Source organism: Triticum aestivum, chromosome 3A (assembly GCF_018294505.1).
Source record: "Triticum aestivum cultivar Chinese Spring chromosome 3A, IWGSC CS RefSeq v2.1, whole genome shotgun sequence".
Lineage (NCBI taxonomy): Eukaryota > Viridiplantae > Streptophyta > Magnoliopsida > Poales > Poaceae > Triticum > Triticum aestivum.
The window spans coordinates 157,141,726-157,148,812 of NC_057800.1; positions in this window are offsets into that span (position 1 = coordinate 157,141,726).

Below are 7,087 nucleotides of genomic sequence, written 5' to 3' on the forward strand. Positions count from 1 at the left end.
ATTGTGATGCAATTCAATACAAGGGTCTTGTGTTTGCTGCCACCACTCGTGGCATTGTTTTTGCATGGAATCCTTATGGTTTTGCTACATTTGTCTTCTAGCATAATTATAATGTTTCATCCACATGCATGCGGGTTAGCTAGCTAGTTTTCCTTTACTAATTAACCTTCTTGTGTTTCCAAGGTCCTGTGAACATTCCACCACCTATACTTGAAAATTTTTATAACCAAGGGGGAGATGACGACGGTGATGATCATGAGCAGGACCCATATACTTAGTGGCACCTGGCAATTTATTCCGATGGATCACCTCTTTGTCTGTATACATGGCACTGCTGATGTTACTAAGGAAGCATGTGTTGTCTCGCATGGTCGCACTCTCCGGACCTATTCCAACATCCATTGCAGGGTATTCGGGATGGATACTAGTGTGCTAGCGCCAACACCTTCTCCCTGGTTCAGTATTGGTAGTCTTGGAGAAAACTCAATCTTCCTTGGACAAAACTATCCAATGATGGTGAAAGGCGATCTAGCTGCTGTTGACACAATGTTACTACCATTTATGAGAAGCAACTGTATCTATACCTCGGACATTGCTATGCTTCCCTACCGTGGCTATCACAATATGGGTATTGAAATAGGCCGCTTCAGCCTGGATGATCAGTCCTGCTTTGGTCTCGAGATTGACAGTAGCTGGCCCTTCCCAGAGAATCACTTCTGGTTCAAAGCAAGCATTTCCAACACCAACGAGTGGTTGAGCTGAAGTTCATTTCATCGCTTTGTTATTTGTTGTGTGAGAAAAACTTTACTTTACTAGAATGTTTTGTTGGAAATGATCTATAATCCAACATGCATCCTCATTGTCATTCTGGGTTGATGACTTGTTGTATGTAATCAATGGTACATTTGCATATGCGTCCATCAACTCACGCCTGCTAGTGGTGTCCATATGAACAGTCCTAGTGATTTTAGTTGCAAAAATTAGATAGTACTAGTGATTTTTAGCTACATATTTTGACAAATCGCAGTGTTACAAGGTTGACAAATGGCAATGTTACTAGATAAACAAATGTCAATCTTTCTAGTTTGACAAATGGCAACATACCCAATATGACAGATGCAAATCTTACCCAATTATTTCTACGTGGTTGCACACGGGTCATCCAAAACAACCGTTTGCGTTGAAAGGATGCACAAATCCTGCACCGCGAATTTTCCCTTGACTTAAGGGGGAAGACCATAGCTCTCACTTTGCATACGGGTGTTCTATCTAAAACTTTTGCAATCAAGAGCTGCACAAATCCTGCTCGGCACATTTTCCCTTGGCTACCTGGGGAAGCTATCCGTTTGCATACGGGTGTTCTAACTAAAACGTATGAGATGAGTGTTTTATATTTAAAAACCATTGATGTTTTTTTCAAAAGAAAATCGTTTGATAAGTCTGTACATTAAGAGAGAAAAATGCAAGTTTGTTCAAACCATATCTTTCATTCAGTCACACTGCGAATTTTTATTCATATGACCGAGAATCCGAGATCAGTATTAAACCCAAAAAACTATTTCCGGCGGCAGTGGAGACGGCGTGCCGTGCCGTCATTGTCGTTGTCGTCCTCCGGGACGCCGTTGTTGAAGTCTTCAAGGCAACACAAAATGTTCTTCACTTGTAAATCAAACATCATGTCGTCGCGTGATCGACGGGCGGGGCGCGGGAGGACCTCAACTGGCGCCGCTGAGAGGTAGCAGTCGACGGCAGCGTCCCATGCCGCTAAGGGGGGCGCGCGCACGGGCATGGCGGGTGCAACCAAACGCACGGGGACCGGCGCCGCAGTGGGTGGAGGGGCGCACATGGGCAGGGGCATGGGCGCGACGGGTGCAGACAAACGCACGGGGGCTGACGCCACAGTGGGTGGAGGGGCACGCACGGACATGGGCACGGGCGCTCGCGCTGGCATGTACACGAGCTCACGCGGGTTCGCGGAGACCTTGCTGATGCCCGCGGCTTCCAGCTTTGCGATAGTGCTCGGCGACCAGCCCGTCAATGATACGGAGATGGTCACTGGCGCGGGCACGGGGATGGGAGCTGGGACAGGAGCGGGGGTTCTACCTCTTGAGCACTTGCGTTAGTTTTCCCTTGAAGAGGAAAGGGTGATGCAGCAGAGTAGCGTAAGTATTTCCCACAGTTTTTGAGAATCAAGGTATCAATCTAGTAGGAGGCCATGGACGAGTCCCTCGCACCTACACAAACAAATAAATCCTCGCAACCAACGCGATAAGGGGTTGTCAATCCCTACACGGTCACTTACAAGAGTGAGATATGATAGATATGATAAGATAATATTTTTGGTATTTTTATGATACAGAGAAATAAAAGATGCAAAGTAAAATAAATGGCAAAGGAAATAACTAAGTATTGGAAGATTAATATGATGGAAGATAGACCCGGGGGCCATAGGTTTCACTAGTGGCTTCTCTCAAGAGCATAAGTATTCACGGTGGGTAAACAAATTACTGTTGAGAAATTGATAGAATTGAGCATAGTTATGAGAATATCTAGGTATGATCATGTATATAGGCATCACGTCCGAGACAAGTAGACCGACTCCTGCTTACATCTACTACTATTACTTCACACATCGACCGCTATCCAGCATGCATCTAGAGTATTAAGTTCATAAGAACAGAGTAACGCTTTAAGCAAGATGACATGATGTAGAGGGATAAACTCATGCAATATGATATAAACCCCATCTTGTTATCCTCGATGGCAACAATACAATACGTGCCTTGCTGCCCCTACTGTCACTGGGAAAGGACACCGCAAGATTGAACCCAAAGCTAAGCACTTCTCCCGTTGCAAGAAAGATCAATCTAGTAGGCCAAACCAAACTGATAATTCGAAGAGACTTGCAAAGATAACCAATCATACATAAAAGAATTCAGAGAAGATTCAAATATTGTTCATAGATAAACTTGATCATAAACCCACAATTCATCGGTCTCAACAAACACACCGCAAAAGAAGATTACATCGAATAGATCTCCACAAGAGAGGGGGAGAACTTTGTATTGAGATCCAAAAAGAGAGAAGAAGCCATCTAGCTAATAACTATGGACCCGTGGGTCTGAAGTAAACTACTCACACTTCATCGGAGAGGCTATGGTGTTCATGTAGAAGCCCTCCGTGATCGATACCCCCTCCGACAGAGCTCCGGAAAAGGCCCCAAGATGGGATCTCATGGATACAGAAAGTTACGGCGGTGGAATTAGGGTTTTGGCTCCGTATCTGGTAGTTTAGGGGTACGTAGGTATATATAGGAGGAAGGAGTACGTCGGTGGAACAATGTGGGCCCCACGAGGGTGGAGGGCGCACCTGGGGGGGGGGGGAGGGGTAGGCGCGCCCCCTACCTCGTGGCCTCCCTGTTGGTTGCTTGACGTAGGGTCCAAGTCTCCTGGATCTTATTCATTCCAAAAATCACGTTCCCGAAGGTTTCATTCTGTTTGGACTCCGTTTGATATTCCTTTTCTTCGAAACCCTAAAATAGGCAAAAAACAACAATTCTGGGCTGGGCCTCCGGTTAATAGGTTTTCCCCAAAAATAATATAAAAGTGTATAATAAATCCCAATAATGTCCAAAACAGTAGATAATATAGCATGGAGCAATCAAAAATTATAGATACGTTGGAGACGTATCAAGCATCCCCAAGCTTAATTCTTGCTCGTCCTTGAGTAGGTAAATGATAAAAACAGAATTTTTTATGTGGAATACTACTAGGCATAATTTCAATGTAATTCTTCTTAATTGTGGCATGAATATTCAGATCCGAAAGATTCAAGATAAAAGTTTAATATTGACATAGAAATAATAATACTTCAAGCATACTAACTAAGCAATTATTTCTTCTCAAAATAACATGGCCAAAGAAAGTTCATCCCTACAAAATCATATAGTTTAGTCATGCTCCATTTTCGTCACACAAGAATGCTCTCATCATGCACGACCCCGATGACAAGCCAAGCAATTGTTTCATACTTTAGTAATCTCAAACTTTATAAACCTTCACACAATACATGAGCGTGAGCCATGATATAGCACTATGGGTGGAATAGAGTATAATGATGGGGGTTATGTGGAGAAGACAAAAAGGAGAAAGTCTTACATCAACGAGGCTAATCGATGAGCTATGGAGATGCCCATCGATTGATGTTAATGCAAGGAGTAGGGATTGCCATGCAACAGATGCACTAGAGCTATAAATGTATGGAAGCTCAACAAAAGAAACTAGTGGGTGTGCATCCAACTTGCTTGCTCACGAAGACCTAGGGCACTTGAGGAGGCCCATTGTTGGAATATACAAGCCAAGTTTTATAATGAAAATTTTCCACTAGTATATGAAAGTGACAAAACAAGAGACTCTCTATCATGAAGATCATGGTGCTACTTTGAAGCACAAGTGTGGAAAAAATATAGTAGCATTGTCCCTTTTCATTTCTCTTTTTTTGGGCCTTCCTTTTTTTATTTGGCCTTTCTCCCTTTTTTGGGGACAATGCTCTTTTAAAAGATGATCATCACACTTCTATTTATTTACAACTCAATGATTACAACTCGATACTAGAATATGACTCTATATGAATGCCTCCAGCGGTGTACCGGGATATGCAATGAATCAAGTGTGACATGGATGAAAAATTATGAATGGTGGCTTTTCCACAAATACGATGTCAACTACATGATCATACAAAGCAATATGACAATGATGAACGTGTCATGATAAACGGGATGGTGGAAAGTTGCATGGCAATATATCTCGGAATGGCTATGGAAATGCCATAATAGGTAGGTATGGTGGCTGTTTTGAGGAATATATAAGGAGGTTTATGTGTGAAAGAGCGTATCATATCACGGGGTTTGGATGCACCGGCGAAGTTTGCACCAACTCTCAATGTGAGAAAGGGCAATGCACGATACCGAAGAGGCTAGCAATGATGGAAGGGTGAGAGTGCATATAATCCATGGACTCAACATTAGTCATAAAGAACTCACATACTTATTGCAAAAATCTACAAGTCATCAAAAACCAAGCACGCGCATGCTCCTAGGGGGATAGATTGGTAGGAAAAGACCATCGCTCGTCCCCGACCGCCACTCATAAGGAGGACAATCAAAGAACACCTCATGTTTCAAATTTGTTACATAACATTTACCATACGTGCATGCTATGGGACTTACAAACTTCAACACAAGAATTTCTCAAATTCACAACTACTCAACTAGCACGACTCTAATATCACCATCTCCATATCTCAAAACAATTATCAAGTTTCAAACTTCTCATAGTATTCAACACACTCATAAGAAAATTTTATTATTAATCTTGAATGCATAAAATAATTAAAGAAAATTACCATGCTGTTTTGCAGGACTCTCAAAATAATCTAAGTGAAGCATGAGAGAACAATGGTTTCTATAAAACAAATCTACCACCGTGCTCTAAAAGATATAAGTGAAGTACTAGAGCAAAAACAATATAACTCAAAAGATATAAGTGAAGCACATAGAGTATTCTAATAATTTCCGAATCATGTGTGTCTCTCTAAAAAATGTGTGTGCAGCAAGGATGATTGTGGAAAACTAAAAAGCAAAGACTCAAATCATACAAGACGCTCCAAGCAAAACACATATCATGTGGTAAATAAAAATATAGCTCCAAGTAAAGTTACCGATAGAAGTAGACGAAAGAGCGGATGCCTTCCGGGGCATCCCCAAGCTTTGGATTTTAGGTGTCCTTAGATTATCTTGGGGGTGCCATGGGCATCCCCAAGCTTAGGATCTTGCCACTCCTTGTTCCATAATCCATCAAATCTTTACCCAAAACTTGAAAACTTCACAACACAAAACTTAAAGTAGAAAATCTCGTGAGCTCCGTTAGCGAAAGAAAACAAAACACCACTTCAAGGTACTGTAATGAACTCATTATTTATTTATATTGGTGTTAAACCTACTGTATTCCAACTTATCTATGGTTTATAAACTATTTTACTAGCCATAGATTCATCAAAATAAGCAAACAACACACGAAAACCAGAATCTGTCAAAAACAGAACAGTCTGTAGTAATCTGTAGCTAACGCAAGATATGGAACCCCAAAATTTCTAAAATAAATTGCTGGACGTGAGGAATTTATCTATTAATCATCTGCAAAAATAATTAACTAAATATCACTTCCCAAATAAAAATGGCAGCAGTTTTCGTGAGTGCTAAAGTTTCTGTTTTTTACAGCAAGATTAAAAAGACTTTCCCCAATTCTTCCTAACGGTTCTACTTGGCACAAACACTAATTAAACACAAAAAACACAACCAAAACAGAGTATAGATAAATTATTTATTACTAAACAGGAGCAAAAATCAAGGAATAAAAATAAAATTGGGTTGCCTCCCATCAAGCGCTATCATTTAACGCCCCTAGCTAGGCATAAAAGCAAGGATAGATCTAAGTAATATCATCTTGGGTCTTTAATTTTTTCACGGAGTTACGCTCGAATCTGGGAGGTTCCTTACATTTACCCTCATATTCGGAAATTTTGATATCTAAAGAATCCAACCGCTTATTGCAAAGGGTAATGAACATATTCATGCGGTGGATATTCCCGCTAACAGTCTTAAGAGGTTCAAGAGATTTTTGTAAGATCTTGGTTACTTCACAAATTTTCTCAAAAACTTGCGTTTCTTCTTGGGTATGATGATGCCCCTTTTGTTGGGGTAGTGTTTCCACTATACCCTCTATGATTTCATGCGCAATACTGGGATCAATTTCAATAACATTGCCTTTGGCAACGCAATCCAAGAGTTGTCTATGAAATAAATTCAATCCAACATAAAAGTTGCAAAGCAGAATTCTAAAATTCACCTCTAGGGTGCAATTACGATAAAACCCCATCATTCTAAACCAAACATCTTTTAATTTTTCTCCTTGTCTTTGTTTGAAGTGAAGAACCTCAAACTCGGGAGACAAAGGGGAAGATAGGGGACTAGCCATAACGGCAAGCAAGCAAACTGACACACAAGCAAACAGGAAACGAGCAAAAAGAG